Genomic DNA, 19,197 nt, shown 5'->3' on the forward strand with positions numbered 1-19,197 from the left:
AAACTGTAAACAGATCATGCTATCATCCAGGCTTTGTTATTCAGTTTATAGAACACAGGCAGAGTAGATTTAGCATAATTCTTAAGGACCTTAGGGTTTTGAGAATGGTGAATGAGCACTGGTTTCAAACTAAAGTCTGCAGCTGCATTAACTCCTAATAAGACAGTCAGCCTCTTTTTTGAAGCTTTGAAACTGGACATTGATATATTCTCTCTAGCTATGCGAGTTCTAAATGGAATCTTCTTCCAATACAAGGCAGTTTTGCTTACACTGAATATTTGTTTACTGTAGACACCTTTCATAAATCATCTTAGCTAGATCTTCTGGCTAACTTGCTGCAGTTTCTAAAGCAACACTTTCTGCTTCCTCATCTCACACTTTTCTGTTATGGAAATAGCTTCTTTCCTGAAACCTCACAAACCAACCTCTGCTCGCTTAAAACTTTTTTTTCTAGAGCTTCCTCATCTCTTTCAGCTTTCATAGAACTGAAATTAAATCTTTGCTTTAGAATGGGCTTTGGTTTAAGAGAATGTTGTGATTGCTTTGATCTTTTATCCAGATCACTAAAACTTTCTCCATACCAGCAATAAGGTTCTTTGCTTTCTTGTTATTCCCATGTTCACTGGAACAGCACTTTTTACCTCTTTCAAGAACTTTTCCTTTGCATTCACAGCTTGACTAACTGTTTGGTGGCACAAGAGGCCTAAATTTCCATGTATCTTGGCTTTTGATATGCCTTCCTCACTAAGCTTAATTATTTCTAGCTTTTGATTTAAAGTTATATACATGTGACTCTTCCTTTCACTCAATCATTTAGAGGCAGTAGTAGGGTTACTAATTGCCCTAATTTCAATATTGAGTTTCAGAGAATAGGGATGTCCTAGGAGAGGGGCAGAGACAGGTGAAGAGCAGGTCAAGGGAACATTCAGAACATACAAATTTATGAATTAAGTTCACCATCTTATTGGGCAAGGTTCTTGGAGCCCCCAGAATAATCACAGTAACATCAAAGATCACTGATTACAGACAACTGTAACAAATATAATAATATTGAAAAAGTTTGAAATACTGTAAGAATTATAACAGTGTGACATAGACACAAAGTGAGCAAATGCTGTTGGGAAAAAAATCATGCTGATTGATTTGCTCTATGTAAGGCTGCCAAAAACCACTTTTTTGTAAAAAAATGCAATATCCGTGAAGCTCAATAAAGGAAAGCAAAATAAGTAAAAGCAAGGTAGACCTGCAGCTTACTAGTCCGTTTCTCTTGCTTTTTTTTCTCCTTCAAATATCACATAATGAATGAGGAGTTCATTGTTTGTTTGCTTGTTTTCAATTTTTTTGAATAGGCTATTCACCTATATTTCTTATTCTGATTTACAACTTCATTTACCTCCTATGACTGTTGGACAGATTTTATATACATCTATTTGCATATCTGGTCCTCTTACCTCATTAGAATATAAATTCCAAGAGTGCAGATATTATTTTTATTCACTGCTTTATCCCCAGGGAATACATCTGGTGTGTGGTTGAGGATTAATAGGTAGTAATAGGATGAAAGAATTATCCATTCCCTCAGTCACTCAATTGATAAAAATTAATCTTATTTTTGCCAAAGGACATATACTTTTGTCAAAAAGTTTTTGACAGGTTTTTGACAAAATTTCTATCTGTGCTACCTCTACTCAAAGCCTGCTACATAGCTTTTATATTTACAATGTCTTTTATTGCTTTCCTAAGAAAGAAATCTGGTTTCTATGTTCCATATCTTTCTGTGTTCCTTCTTCATTTTACCTTCTCAGATTCCTTGTCATTTACTGAAATATGGAAGAAAAACTATATGTATTCCATTACCTTGAGACAACATCTTCAGTTTTTCCCTTTCAATGTAAATCAAAAGGTATTTATTGAAGCCAGTTTTGGTTTTTACTCATATTTGGGAAAATCACTAGCAACATCATTAATATTTACACTAGCACTGCAATTGTTAAATACAAGTATTTGTAAAAATTATTGATTTTGACATATGGCAAGAGTCAAATGATCTGTGATCCATTTTACTTATGAAGTAAATAGTTTAATGCCTCTATTTTATTTGGTTATATCATCTTTTTGGCTATTTCTGTAATCACTATAAAATATAGATATATTTTTAAAAGTACACTTGTATAATAATTTTCCATGCTATTTCATAAGAGATTCATCATTCAGTTGAAAAAACAATCAGGATTGATTGAAGACTTTGGTGACAGATTTTATACAGCAACTTGTGCATGCCATGTTGTAATTCTATGGCTTAGTGTGGGCCATTTATATGTTGATGCTAGCTTTGCTATAACAAAAAGATAATAATATCTACTTCCAGTGCTATTGAGATAATTCAATTAGGTAATGTGTTGCAAAATCTCTCCCACAGAGCCTAGCACCTTTAGGCGATCAGTGAATGCTAATTCTCTCCTTCCCTTTTCACAAATCTGCATCCAGTTCATTTTATAATTGCACTGTGTTGCTCTTTTGAATCTAAAACTCAAACATTGTATTTTCTTATGAAACTATATTGCCATCATTGTTTTATTTTTGTCTCTAAAAGATTATGCTGTCTATAATTATCAAAAAAGTTTTTCTTAACATTTATAGGAGCAAGTTAGTTTATCTTCTGGGCTAAATAGGGGATAGAGGAAAATAATAATCTCTTTGCTTGTAGAAATATGACACAATCTTTTGAACAGTGATTGAAGGATTTGATTGAACAAAATTACTTTCCCACCTTAATAAAGGTTTTTAAATAACAACTTGACTATTAACTACCAGGTGTGGTAATTTCATCACTCTAGCAGCTGTTCACAGTTAATATTTGTATAACTGAATGAATAGTTTTGGTAGTTATTGGTCTAGATTTTCATTCCTATTCCACATGGACACATTTTTATCAAAATAATCACTTATTTCATGAGCTTTCTTTTAGGTCTAATTTACTTTTCCTGTACTTATATGATGAGGACATAAACTTTTTCCTGCAAGTTAAGTCTGTTAGGTATTACAAATGCCTAAGAAGTTTTATTTTATCAATGCCCAAAATGATGACTTTTGATTCAAAACCTGATAAATATTCAGCAAAGTATAAAATGGTTTGTCCCTTATGGTTCACATAATGTGTTCTTACTTCTAATGGTAGTGTTGAATATGCTGTCCCCTTTGAAATGGCAAATTACCTGTTTACTCCGAAGTATTATTCATTATTCACATTTTTATACATTTACTTTTGATATTCATCTATAAATTGTGATGGAAAACAACATTCTAGCATTCTTATTCCTCATATGACTTAATTAAAATAAATTGTGCATATGTATATAAATGTATATAAACATATATGTAAGAGTTTGTGTATGCATATATATACATACACACACATATATATGCATATACATATCCTCACACATAGATAAATTTTACACCTGCTATGTATACTCATTTGAGCAAGAAGATAGAAAAAATAAGATTTTTATCTTCCATTGTATGCTCTACTAAATGCTCAGAGCAAACCTGCCAATTAAAAATTAAATGCTGCCTCAATTATTAAATTTTAAAATCACTGATCTGTTAAGAAAATTAAAAGGCCAAAAATGAGGTGAGAGTGGAAGCTCCCAGAATTGGTGAAATGTAAATGTTTATTTCACACTGACTATACTGATGAGTCTTCATAATATGGAAGTGATAGATTTGTGCCAGAAAAGTGATAGCCCAAGTTAGAAGGCTAATAGGACATCCTAGGATAAAGCAGGAACTCCAAAAAAAGACATACCTTAATTTCGTGGGTGAATAGAAGGCATCAACAAGCAACCTGCTTACCTTGACCTTAAAACTGGGTTGACAATTCTACACCAGGAATCCATAGTCATAAGCTGGCCCTCATACAAGTTTCATCTCAAAATCACGTCACCAAGGGTGGGAGGCAGTGGGATGGGGAATCCAAGCAGATACTTTAAATTTAGCATGGTCTAGAGTAGTTTCTGTTTCCATTTGTCTGTCAGAGACAAAGGTAAATACTTTTGGGTGGTAAAATTTCAACTCAACCTATAACATGAATTAAAAATTCAGGAAACCACAAAGGAGGGAACATCATGAGGCTGAGCTACAAGAAACAAGCATGAGCTGAATAAGTACCCAATATACCTCCAATATTGAAATTATGAGATACAGGAAAATGTTACTCAAGAAAGAATTCATGGAATTGAAAATAGAAGAAAGGAAGACAATTCTATCAAAATGATCAAGAAGTTTTGAAAAGATAAAAACTTTAGAATTAAAAATTTAAGAAGTTCTCTTTTGGTGCAGTGGGTTAAGGATCCAGCATTGTCACTGCAGTGGCATGGGTTCAATTACTGACCTGGGAACTTCTTCATGCCACAAGCATGGCCAAAACAAATTTAATAGCTGAAAGTAAAAATTCACTGAATGAGGTAGACCACCTATTAGACTAGACGAAGCTGAAGAGCAGATGGTCATGTATATATTAGATATGAAGCAATGAACCATAGTGTGATTCAGAGAAATAAAGAAATAGAAAATATGAAAGATTGACACACAGCAATCAGAATAAAAATATGTAACTTTCATTTATTAGCTTTCCAAAGGGATATCCTGAAGAATTGTAAAAGAGAAAATAATCAAAGCAATAATAATTCCTGGAAAATGGCAGTTATGATAAGTTCAAATACATTAAGGTTAAAAAAATAAATCTTTAGCTAGATATATAATAGTGAAAATGTACAGAAAACCCATAGAGAACCTCTTAAAAGAAATGTCCAAAGGAAAGATAGACTACTGGCCAAAAATTTCACCTATACTGGATTCATGGCTGATTTCTCAATAACAAACAGAGCTAGAAGCACCTAACATGTTTTCACTAGATTGGCCTCCAAGGTTTCAATATTTTGCAAAATTCAAATCTATTGGTAAAATAGTTTCAATAAAGACAGATTATCTTATTTTCATACATACCCTCTGCTCATAAGAATTGTAAACTCAGAACAAAATGAAATAACTGCTTGTAACCAACTACACATATCTTTGGTTTTCATTTAGTTTTGTGATAAATTTACAGACTTTTCAAAACCACATATATGAGGCAGAAATAGTAAAGTTTGACAAATTACACATCAATAAACACTGTACTATTATTTTTCATTCTGTAACAAGAATTATTTTTTCCATATGTCCTACGTTCTTAGTAACTTGAGTGGTGAATTGAAGCCATTTTACTAAAATGGTTATATATAGGACACTGAAAATTTCTAACATAATTTAATTGGAGATCTAGAAAGAAAGAAGTTACAAAATGATGGAAAGCAATATATGAGAAGATAGAAGACAACCGTTTTCCAAAATTAATTAAAACATCAACTATACATTGAAAAAGCAAAATTCAAGCTGGATAATTTTAGGACCAAAAATCCCTGGGAAAAATAGCAACAAAAAACAAAAAAAAAAATTAAGAGCAAAAATGAATCAAATAGAAGAAAAGGACAATAAAGAGAGTGAAAAATGTTAATCTTTGTTCTTTGAAAACAGTAATACTTTTGATAAATATGTGACAAAACTGAGAAAAATAGAAGAGAAAAAGCAATAATATAGAATATCTACATTTTCACTATTAATTTTTAGAAAGGGACAATTCTACAGGTCCTACTAAAATTGTAGGATTGTGAACATTTTTGCCTATCAATTCGAAAACTTAGGTGAAGTAAACAAATTCCAAGATAAACTGGATTATAAAAAAATTTGATATAATCCAACATTTATTTATGATGCAAACTCTACATTGAGGGTCAGAAAATTCTTAAGTGGCATGACAACATTTTTGCTTTGTAAGTCATACAGTTTCAGTTACAACCACTCAATCCTGTGATTGTAGTATCAATACAGCCCAGAAAGTATGCAAATAAATAATCACTGCTATGTTCCAGTACAACTTTATTTATAAAAACATCCACGGTTTGCTAACCCTGTTCTCTCTACATGTGAAGTGTAGGGAGCTATGTTAATCAGATAAATGGTATCTATTAAAACTTATAGCAAACATCATATTTAAGCATGAATTATCAAAAGCTTTCTTCCTTAAGATAATAAAACAGACAGGAGCTTCACTTTCATTTCTTCTGTGGAACATTTACAGGAGTCTTACACATGTGCTGTCCAATTACAGTAGCTACTAGACACGTATGGTGATATCTATTTGAATTTAATTTAAAACATTAATTATAAAGAATAAAATTGCTACCTTTATTAGCAATTAAAGCTGAGTTGGAGGATGTAGCTTAGAATAAGAGCCTGATAACTGAGTTCAAAAGAACCTCTGAACACGTTACACCATAGAGAAGAGTAAGATAATTCTTAGTCTATTGAAGTAGGTGTGAACCTGAGAAGCACAGAACTGAGTAAAGTACACACATTTAAATATATATGCCATGAATAAACATTTTGATATACCTACCATGAAAAGAAGTCATCATATCCCTGCCTTAGTCTATTCAGGCCACTATACAAAATACCACAGTTGGGTGGCTTAAAAAAATAGAAACTCCCAGGGTTCTAAGAAATGTGATTCCTATTTAAATGTTTAAATTTATATTATAACACGACACTTGTAGAAACCATGCTGTGTTAAATGACCAAGCATTTCTTAGAGCCCAGAAAACCCAAAAAATTTGCAGTAGCAAGCATTTTATTTGGAGAAATTTTATCACCATGAAGTTTGTCTGCCTTACTATTATGATAATGCATTAATGCTTTTATCATTGTTTTAAATTCATTAAGTTTTCATTTTTCCTAAGCTATATGTAAAACCTAAATTTTCAGATTTGTGTATGGTAGTCTATTAACAACATAAAAATTTTTCCTTGAAAAAAAGAAATTATTCATCAACACCAATGAATTGTATTTTTTCAAAGATTTTAATTTCTCTATTGGTAGTACAAATAAACATTTTATTTTTTATAAGAAGAAACTAAGTTTCCTAATATTTCCTCCTAACAGTACAAAGTAGAAAGAAGAAATAAGCAGGAATTATTTAAAAGCTCAGGAAGGAAATGGACAAAACACACAATAAAAGAAAGTTTATTGAACTCAGACAATGAAAGAAAGATACAATTCACTAAGTTTTATGAAGGATATTGGATAAAGGTAAAAGGGAGAATAAAATGAGAAAAAAAGTTAAAAGTTTCCAAAAGTTTTGTAGGAAAAAAAGGCAGGGGAAAAGGGAATAACATTCTTAATTGGCTCCCTAGGTAGGTGTGCAGGGTTAGGGAGCAAAATGGAACAAAACTAATTCCTGAAACTATAATCTACAAAAATTTCCAGAAATAAAACACTTAAATCTTGACATTGAAAGATCCAGGAGCCAGCTGGAAATATAATCCTTCAAAAATCATCTCAAATATATATCCTAGAGGAAAATGTTAGATTTCAATATAAAGTGAAAAATTCTCAAAACTTCTGATAAAAATCAAATATGCTCAAATATAAAATAATCCTAAAGACATCAGATTTTTCCAAAGAAACATATAAATAAGCAATATATAAATACAATAATTAAGGAGCATTTTCCAGAACTCAATGAAAAAAATTGTAGCAAATAAATACTTTGTAGCTACCTAATTCTGTACTTCAACTACCAAGACAATGGAAACATCTTGAACATGCTAGAGCAGAGGGAATTTTGTACCCAAAAGTCTTTCTTGAGGAATCTACTAGAGGATGTTCTTCCTCCAACAAAGATTATGGTAGATTAGAAAACTTTAGCAAAAGAGCTATTGTGAACATTTAACTTTTTTATTAATATACATCAGACTAAATAAAATATGGTCATGAAGTCAGAAGATTAAGGAACTGATGTATATGTTATGACAAAATAATGTACCAAAAATATCAAGGAAATTGAGAGAAAAAGCAGGAAGTAGGATAATATCATTGATTTTTATTTAAAAAATAGGTGATATTTTAAGTTTACCATTTGAAAATGAGAATCTAGGTAAAATATAACAGAGAATATAGGGTCCTAGTGTATAATTACAAAGGTAACCATTGAAAAAAACACAAATTTCTTAAAAATTATTTTAATAAAGGAGAAAATAATACACATTTGGTAAAGGAGAAACAAGGAAATACAGTATATCATGTGTAATTATAAAAATAGTAAGAATTTTGAAAACAAAATTTATCAGTCATATCAATAAATATGAATTTCCATAAGTCACAACAAAAAAAGATTTCCAGTCAGATTCACAAAACAAAACACAAATATAAACTGTATAAAAGAGGTACACTTAAATCAAAGTGAGTCAGAAGTGCAAAAATTCAAGAGTGGCCAAAGGTATACCTAAAAACTAAAAACAGGAAAAAAGTAGGGTTGGTGGTCTTGATAGTTTTTAAAGTATAATTCAAGTCAGGAATAATTAATTGTAGAAAGAAAAGTACAATTAATGCCCAAAGTCATGATTCACATGGAAATTTAATGTTCTCAGTGTTTATAGATTAAATCACTGATAAAATATCACTAGGAAGCAAAAGCTTCTGAAGATTCAGAGTAATGTATATGGAATCACACCAATACTAGAAGAATCAGTATAAGAAAAATCAAATGGGATCCTACTGTACAGCATAGAGAAATGTGTGTGATTGGGTCACTGTTGTATAGCAGAACTTGATGAAACATTGTAAATAAGCTATTCTTTAATAATAAAAATAACCCGCTCTTTGTTTTATTGATTTTTTCTATTGTTTTTTGAATCTCTATTTTATTGATTTTCTTTCTGATTTTTATGATTTCCTTCCTTCTGCTGACTTTAGGTTTTGTTTGTTCTTTTTCTTACTCATTTAGGTGGTGGGTTAAGTTGTCAATTTGAGATTTTTCTTTTTTTTTTTTTTTTTTTTTTTTGAGGAAGGCCTATATTGCTATGAATTTCCCTCTGAGTACTGCTTTTGTGGTATCTCATAGATTTTGATGGTTGTGTCTTCATTGTCCTTATCATTTCCCTCTTGATTTCCTCATTGACCAATTAGTTTTTTAGTAGCATATTGTTTAGACTCCATGTAGTTAGTTTTTTTCTCATTTCTTTTCCTGTGGTTGACTTCTAGTTTCATGCCATTGTGGTCAGAGAAGCTACTTGAAGTAATTTCTATACTCTTAAATTTGTTGAGGTTAGCTTTCTTCCCCAGTATATGATTTATCCTTGAGAATGTTCCATGTGCACTTAAGAAGAATGTACATTCTGATTTTTTTTAATGTAATGTCCTGAAATGTCAACTAAGTCTTACTTTCTATTGTGTCCTTTAGGATCTCTGTTGCCTTATTGATTTTCTGTCTAGAGGATCTGTCCCTTGATGTGAATGGAATGTTAAAAGTCTCCTACTATTATTTTATTCCCATTGATTTATCTTTTTATGTCTGTTAGTATTTGTTGTGGGTATCAGTATGCTCTTATATTAGGGGCATATGTATGGATGATTGTAATATCCTCTTCTTGAATGGATCCTTTTACCATTAAATAGTGTCCTTATAATAATAAAAAATTAAGAAAAGAAAAATTTAATGAACATAACAAAAAATGACCAAGCGTGTAAAAGACCTAAACATAATCAATAAAACTGGTGCAATAGCTATGTATCAAATTTTACTTCTGAAATATGAGACTTTATCTTCCTAGCAAGAAAAAAAGGTGCCCTTTGTGACATGCACTGCTAGTTGCCTAGCACACATCCATTCTTGATTTCCTTCTTCATTTCCCCATAATCTCTTGTACCTGGTGGTGCCCATGTGACCCAGTACTTTCCAACAACTTTCTGCTGTTTTAATTTTGTGGGTGAAAAGAATACTTTAAAAATAAAAAAAAAAAACCTTATATTTTACCTGTTTGAAATGATAGGCCTGAAACTGCAGGAACCATTACAACACCACAGGAACAAATGGCACAGTTAAGAATGTTGTATATTTTGGAGATTAATCCCTTGTCCATCACTTTGCTTGCAAAGATTTTCTCCCATTCTGTGGATTTTTTTTCTCTCTTTCTCTTCTTTTTAAAAATTTTTTTGTTTGGTTTTTATTATTATTATTATTATTATTATTATTATTATTATTATTATTATTGGCTTTTCTAGGGCTGCACTGTGGCATATGGAGATTCCCAGGCTAACGGTCTGATCGGAGGTGTAGCCACTGGCCTACACCAGAGCCACAGAAATGCCAGATCTGAGCTGCATCTGTGACCTATACCACAGCTCATGCCAACACCGGATCCTCAGCCCACTGAGTGAGGCCAGGGATTGAATCAATCATCTCATGTTTCCTAGTCAGATTCGTTAACCACTGAGCCATGACGGGAACTCCTATTGGTTTTTTATTAATGGGGTCCTTTGCTTTGCAAAAGCTTTTAAGTTTAATTAGGTCCCATTTGTTTATTTTTGTTTTTATTTTCATTACTCTGGGAGGTGGATCCAAAAAGATATTGCTGTGATTTATGTCAAAGAGTGTTCTGCCTATGATTTCCTCTTAAGCGAATTGTAGCATCCAGCCTTATATTTAGGTCTATAATCCATTTTGACTTTATTTTTGTGCATTGATATAAGAGAGTGTTGGCATATGCACATTACTATATACAAAGTCAATTGGTACCAAGGACCTACTGTATAGCCTGGGGAAATCTATTCAGTATTCTGTGATAGCATATATGGCGAAAGAATCTAAAAACAATGGATATATAGGTATACGTATGGCTCATGAACTTTGCTATACACCTGAAACTAACACAACACTGTAAGCCACCTATAGTCCAATAAAATTTATTTAAAAAAAAAAAAAAAAGGAATGTTGGAGGAAACAGGTGGTAGGAGGTTGCGATATTTACACCTTAAGAAGCTTCCCACTAGCTCTGGTCCAGCTACTTTGAGACATTGTTTTGTAAGAAGAATAAATCTCTATTAGTTTAAGACCTTGGAGTTAAATATATATTACTTGTGTTATATCCAAACATAGTGTTAAGTAACATTTTAAAACTACAACTCCCTTTTCTTTGTAGAAGTACAATTTTCTTGATATTAGTTTAGAGGATGCAGTGACTTTGATAAAACTAGAAATTCTAAGGAACATTGCTTTCCTGTGAAATTTTTATATTAAACTCCCTTCAGTTGCCCACACTGATATTCTCATTGAGATGTTTTAGTGTTCATTTTTGAGGTGAGTATTCTGTTTTTCAAGGAGTAGCATAATTTAAAGTTACCCTGTGCTTCTCTTTAAAACTGAGAATTACCAAGTGAGAATTTCACTTCACACAGTTGTATATTTTGGAAAATCTGGCTTCCATTCAATTTTATTGAAAATTAGCATCACTAAAGTGGGTGTTAATCACTGTTTTATTTTTTTAAATATAATTTACTCTTTTTGTATATTTTATATAATTTAATATTTTAAATTACTCTTTTACTTATTTATAGAAAATTCCCTGAAGTAGTTATCCTTCTCATTAAGAGTACTTTGCAGTAGTTTAGCAGAGAGGACCAGGTAGCAAAACAAGAAAAACTATTTTTCTTCTCATGCCTAAATAATTTTATTGTGAAAATATAGTTTCAGGCTAAATCAATGTTCAGAATGATAACTTTGTTTAATATATGGGTTTAAATGTGGGGTTTTTTGTATACGAGGCAGTAAAATCTGAAATGTCTAGTTGTTCCTTTCCCTTAGGATTCTTCCTTTATCCATCTTATTTTCTTAACTAAAATCAAAACATAAAAATTAGGAGATATGCTTTAGCAAAGGCTATATGTGGAGAGTGGCTAGATACTTACAAACTTAAAAGCTTCCCCCCCGCCCCCATGGCCTCTCATCTACTTTATAGAGCTGATAAAATAGAAATAAAAAGAGAACAAACTGGAGTTCCCGTCATGGCTTAATGGTTAACTAATCTGACTAGGAACCATAAGGTTTCGGATTCGATCTCTGGTCTCGTCAGTGGATTAAGGCTCAGGGAGTTAAGGATCTGACATTGCTGTGAGTTATGGTGTAGGTTGCAGATGCGACTTGCATCCTGCATTGCTGTGACTTTGGCATAGGCTGGCGGCTACAGCTCCAGTTAGACCCCTAGCCTGGGAACCTCCATATGCCTCAGGTGCGGCCCTAGAAAAGACAAAAAGACAAAAAAAAAAAAAAAAAAAAAGGAACAAACAGACTGAAGCAGAATTACAACAGTGGCAGGAATCACAGCATATTTTGGCTAAAGCGTATTATCCTTTCAGGTTGAAATTGTGAGGTTAAAATTATAGCGAGATTGAAGAAAAATTTCCGGCAGTAGCAAAGACATTGTGATTTAAGTAGACTTCAGCAATTTTGAAGAAGAAATTGAGTTATACATGGCATACATTGAAATACATTAGGCTTTGAGCAATGGCAATTACTTATGAAGGAAAATTGAAAACTGTAAAATCTATCAAGAGTACGATATTCTATTCAGTGTAGAAGGAATGTTTAAGATTACCCTAATGTGTCTCTGTGTTTGGTGAATAATACATATCTCAGCATTTTAGTGTACTTAAAAAAAGAAGAAAAATAAAAGAACAATTAAGAAGCACAGATATGCCACTTTCAAGATTGAAAAAATAAAAATCATTATAAAAAAAGGTAAAATGGAATCACAATGTCTTTTAATGAGAATATTTTTATTTGTTTAGTTAATATAAGAAAATGATATTCTTTTGAAATATGCTCTACCCTCTGTCCTCTAAAGTATGTTCATGATTTAAATTCAAATATACTAATAGGTTTTGATGATATCTAAAGTAATGAAAGTCTGAATATATCAGCTGAGATTAGAGTTTTTTACACCATGCATTCTTGCATTAATTCATCACATTGATTTGTCCTCCACCCATCTGTATGTTTGGGATATATCTCTGAGCAAAGTAAACAAAGATCACTTATATCCTCTACATATGAAAGAACAAACCATCAGATGGCAAGAGGAAACAGACAATAAGCACTAAATGTAAGAAAGTTAACAAAATATAGCATATGTGAAATTGATTAAAAAAAAAACATTTTAGGAGAAAAAAAGCAGAACATGAGAGAGAGATTGGTCATGTTGTGAGTCTTAATCCATTGGTATCTTCGATTACTTTTGTCTCAGAAACAGAAAGATACTTGGATTATAGTAGTTCTAGTAATACCAATGTCCTACTCTCAAAATCTATAAGCCACACCAGAGCAAGGACAAAAGAACCCCCCAACTCCTCCAAAACAAAACTCTCAATAAAAACTAAGGTAACAACTGAAATAAAATTGACAATTTGTTCTAAAAGAGAAAAATGTGATTTATGATTGAATAGGTAGGAGTACTTGGTGGCCTAGTGGTTAAGGATCTGATGTTGTCACAGATGGGGCTCGGGTTTGATCCCTGGCCTGAGAACTTTCTCATGCCATGGGAGATTCCCCCCCCAACCAAAAAAAAAAAAAAAAAAAAGAAAGAAAAAAAAAAAAAAGATTGAGTAGATATCCACTTTCCTGTCAATAATATGGTAGCTAATTACTCTAAAGTGGATCTACATCACAAGCAACAGAACCTATGATAACTTTCAAATATATTTTATGACAATACAAAAATAGGCTTATAAAACTTTGTCGTAAAATTAAGTAAAAGAAAAAGCTGGGAATCGCTTCCTAAGAACCTTTAGAAAAACACTGAACTATCAGCAGAATATTGAAGCACGTTACACACTTAATTGAAGAATCCATATGGCATTTTATATGAATTATTCATAGTGAGCACTGCAAAATAGATTTCTACCTATTATTAAATTTATTTAAAGGACAAAATATTGGTATTAATATGGACAGTTTACTGAGGTATACACATCTGATAAGTAACTGACATTTCAAAAATGAGACTTAGCATTCGAAGGTTTTAAATCAATAAGAGGAAAAAAGCTTATTTTGACTCATAAAGCACATTGGGTTTTCAAAGAGAGTTATTTATCAACACAGCTTCTATGAAATTTTCATCTTTGATGATGAAATTGTTTAGTTGTACTTTGCAAAATTCTTCTCTAGCAAATTGCAGAAAATTAACCATTTTCTTGTGAGTATAAGCATAAAGAAATAGAATGGCTAGTTTTAAGATTTCATAAAATAAAGCTGTAATCTATTTCTATCATAATAAAAATCTGGACCTCTTTGAAGATATTAATGTTATTTATTTGCCAAAAATTTACACTGTTTACACAAAAGAAATAGAACATGTGGCTAGAAAACATTTTTAAAGTAATTCTCGTTTCCAGATTTGATTTTTTTAATTCAATAGATTTACCAAATATTCAAAATGTAAAACATAATTAGTGAAGTTATTTTAAATTCTTTGAAAATAATGGTATCATAAATCCTTTTTAAAAAAAAAACTTAAAAGGCAACAATTATTTTAAAGTAGAGTGTGATTACTGTGAAATTTTTAGAATCAACTGATGAGAACAAATCAAATTGAATCTCAGTGAGGCATTTTTTATAAATAGTATCTGGTGAATAAAATGTGTATGTTTTCTGAAAAGTTTCCAAAAACAGAAATACCTATAGCAGTATACTTTAATTACTTAATACTAATCTGGTGAGAGTGAATTTAACATTTAAGAGGTATATGTAAATAATGGAAAGAGGAGTTCCCATTGCGGCTCAGCAGAAATGAATCCTTCTAGCATCCATGAGGATGCAAGTTCGATCCCTGGCCTCACTTAGTGGGTTGGAGATCCAGTATTGCGGTGAGCTGTGGTGTAGGTTGCAGATGTAGCTTCCATCCCCCTTTGCTGTGGCTGTGGTGTAGTGTATGTAGGCCAGCATCTGTAGCTCTGATTTGACCCCTAGCCTGGGAACTTCCATATGCCTAAGGTGTGGCCCTAAAAAGAAAAAGAAAAAAAAATGAAAAGATGTCTGGTATTTATTGAGAGAGTGGTAAAGAGGCTAAAGATAGTGTCTCACAGAATGTAAGCAATATGAGACCACTAAATAGCAATAATGAAAAAGTAGGGTTTGGTGCTTTGAAAGTACATTTAAGAAAGAGAAAAAAAATTGGAAGAATTAATTAAGTCTGAATCAGCAAAAATAATTTCGCTAACTTCTGCATAGTTTTTTTCTATCATTTTTATGGAAATAATTGTCTTAAAGATGAACTAAAAGAAAACAGATTTTTTTTTCCAGATAGTGTCAATGGAAATAGCCAATCAATTTCCAATTTTATCAATTACATATCTGGTTAAATTACAAAATGATCTTCAGCATGGTCTAATAAATGATATATTTTGATGAGCTGAAAATGCCCCTTAAGACACTCCTGCAACCACCAAGTATATGTGTGGTACCATTTCAAATACACAAATTACATGTATTATCTAAGACCCCTATGGTATCCCCACTTCTTCTGAAAAGTAATTCTGGCTTATATTAACTTCCCCTAACCTCATATTTCATGGGAAAATCTTTGCTACTCTTTTATGATTTGTATCACTTTTTACTATGCACTTCAAGTCTTACATATTTTTCTGATCCTTTCTAATATTCCTGAAGACCTTTAAAGACATGAAGCATAATGAAATTTATAATTTCATACATCATATGCATTTATTTGGTACAATACATTCATTCAAAAGAAAATGGTAATATTTGTAAATTGTAGTTTGTAGCATGAAAGATATAGGAAACAAAAAAGAAACATTTGAAAATACTAAGATTAAAAAGGGTAACACTGCAAATAACTTTGAACCCATCATCTTTTTGTAACCTTGTTGAGATCAAGTGTATACTTGAATTTTATGCTTTCTAGTCTTTTGTTTTTCTACTATGGCTTATAAAATAACCATTTTGCAAGCATGGTTTTGTTTGTCTATTTTTATTGTTCTAAACTTCGACCAATCAGCTGGACATATAATGGTATTTTGTGGTGATGTAAATTTGCATTTCTTGGATTACCAATGTAATTGAACATCTTTTCATGTGAATACTTATCCTATTCCTCTTTCTAAAATGTCTGTACATATTCCTTGCCTGTTTTTCTATTTGATTTTCTTTTATTTATTGATTGATATGTTAGAATCTAATAAGATCAGTGTGTTGGACTAATAATAGTTTTATATATGCCGCAAATAACTTCTTTCAGCATGTGGGTTACATTTTCATTCTCTTCAATAAGTGTTTTAATTAAAATGGTTTTTCATTTCAATTAATTTGAATAATTCAACATTTCTCCTTTTGATTAGGGCTTTGGCAGTCTTAAAAAACACTTCCCTATACACTTATATTAAAGATGTGTTATGTATTATTTTCTAAATTTATCTTTTATTTGTAATTGCTTAATCTATTGAAAATTGACTCTTCTGTACAGCGTATGAGCTAGATCTACAATTTCACTTTTCTCTATGGATAACCATTGTCTCAGAGAATACATTGATTTATCTCTCTTTTCCTAGTGATCTGCATTGCCTTCTTAGTCATAAATTTTCTGTGTTTTTTTTCTGGGTTATTAGTCAGTTGTTCCATTGGTCTATTGTCTATCCTTGAATTAATGCCATGGTCTTAATTACTTTTAGTCTCTAAGCCCTAATAACAAGTAGAAATTATCCCTCTGCATCTCCTACAAAGCATTGTTTTTTTTTTCCTCAGAACTGCTTACTGCTTATTTATTCTTGGCTCTATTCTTTTTTTATACACTTTTTAAGATTCATTGTTAATATTCTTTTTTAAAAAGTCTTTTGAATTTGAAGTAAATCACAATGACTCAATAAATAAATCATGTGAAATAAAAATCCATAAATATTGTATGTCACATTATTTAGCCTTTTTTTACTGATTTTAATTATACTTTAATTTTTCTAATAAGAAAGTACACAGCTTTTTATATATTAAAAACTTTATCTTAACTTTTGATATTATTATGGATATTGTCATTTTAAATTATAATTTCAGCTGTTTTGGGTAGTAGTTACAGAGGTAATATATTTGTTTATTAATCTTTAGTTTTTTCAGCTTGTTTACACAATTATATAATCAGAGAATACTGACTTTTCTGGTTCTTCCTTTCTAGTCCTAGTGGAATTTATTCTTGTATAGGGATTGGCTAGTTCCCAGGGTGCTATTTCAAATGCAAATCTTGCTTCTAATTTTGGAAAAAATACTTCTACTATTCTACCTTTAAAAATGATATTTTCTATAGATTTGTTGTAAAAACACTCTTTATCATATTTACAAGTTTTATTTCTCATTTCCCAAATGTTTTCTGATATGAGTCAGTAAATATTTTTCTTCATCATTTTGAAATTATTACATTACTTTTCTTTTGTCCATTGAATAGCCAAAAGGAATTTTAAAATGTTCTTATATTAAGCCATCCTCCTATTAATAGAATAAACCCTAATTGATCATGTCACTATGTAAATATATATGTAACTCTTATGTAGATGTGTTTTGTTACTCTCATATTACTATTTTTAAACTATCTTTATGTCCTGTAATTTTCCTTTCCCACCATATTCTCCTGTGGTGGTGATATCAATGTTATTTGCCTCATGAAAGAGATATAGGAAGTATTCTTCTTCTAAATACATGCTGAATAATCTATCTTTAAGTGAAATATTTTGACTTCTTGGAAAATTCACAGGAATTCACTTTAGAAAATCTTTTAGCCTAGGGTGTTCTTTGTGGGAAGATTTCAAACCACTTTTTTTTCCTATTTAATGGTCATAAAAATAATCAGATTTTGTATTCTGCTTGAGTAAGTATTGCTATATTTTTTCTCTAGGAACATATTAATTTAGGTCAAGTATTCAAGTATATAGGCATAAGATTATTTATAGCATCCTTTTCGTGAAGCTTTAATCTCTGCTTTAATTCTATTTTCTAATATTTATTTTAGCCTAGTATTTTTATAATTGAACTTTAAAATTTCAACTATATTTTTATTATTTTCGTGAGTTAACCTTTATTAAACTCTAGACAAATGGGTTATTTATTTCTAATTTAATTGTTCTTTGGTCATAGAACACCATCTGTGTAATACAGGGTCCTTGATCATTGTAGAGCCTTATTTTATGGTCTTGTAAGTATAGTTAAAATGTTCCACATTGAATCATAGATTTTCTTTAATTTTGGAGTGCCAGAATCTATATATTGCCAAAAATTATATTTTGTATGTATTATTCAAATCTTCGTTTATCAATTTTAACCTGTAACTATATGAACAAATTATAAACATTTTAAAATCTCCCATTAAAATGATGGGTATGTAAAGTCGTCTTTTAATGTGACAATGTTTATCCCATGGGCTTTGAAGCAATTTATTAAGTGCAAATAATGTTAGAAGGTAATTAAAATTTTATAATAATGCAGTGAATATTTCTATACCCTAATAATATCTTATGTTTCAAAATCCCACTTTGTCTGGTATTTATGCGGTTACACTGACTTTGTGTTCTATCCTATACGTCTTGCTTATATTCATTTATTTTTTTAATTTATGGACTTTATTATTTTTATAATAGTTTAAGTTCACAGAACAACCTAGCACACTGTAGAGATTTTTTGTACACTCCCTCACACCCTGTTTCTCTATAGTTTTCCATATTATTAACATTTATCATTAGAAGTACATTTGTTACAATTTGTAAATCAATATTGAGACATTCTTATTAACTAAAGTCTATAGTTTACATTTGGGTTGTACATTCTACAAGTTTTGAAAAATACATAATGGCATGTGTCAACCATTACAGTATCATAAAAAATAGTTCTACTGCCCTAAAAATTACCTTTTCCTACCTATGCATTCTTTTTCTACTCCCTTGCTAACCATTAATTAATTCTTTTACCCTCTCCATAGTTTTACCTTTCCAGAATATCATTATTCGGAATCATACAGCATGCAGCATTTTCAGATTGGCTGCTTTCACTTAGCAACATGCATATAAGTTTCTTCCATGTATCTTTGAGGCTTGATAGGTCATTTATATTTAGTGCTGCATAATATTCTATTGGCTAGATGTACCACCTTTTATTTATCCATTCACCTAGTGGGGAACATCTTGACTGCATAACAAGTTTTGATGATTATGAATGAAGCTGCTATAAATATCCATGTGCAAGTTTTTGTATGCACATAAATTATCAATTTATTT

This window comes from Sus scrofa, chromosome 13 (assembly GCF_054392235.1).
Source record: "Sus scrofa isolate SSC_HxYL_T2T_F1_AM1 chromosome 13, Sscrofa_HxYL_maternal_Yorkshire_Landrace_v2.0, whole genome shotgun sequence".
Lineage (NCBI taxonomy): Eukaryota > Metazoa > Chordata > Mammalia > Artiodactyla > Suidae > Sus > Sus scrofa.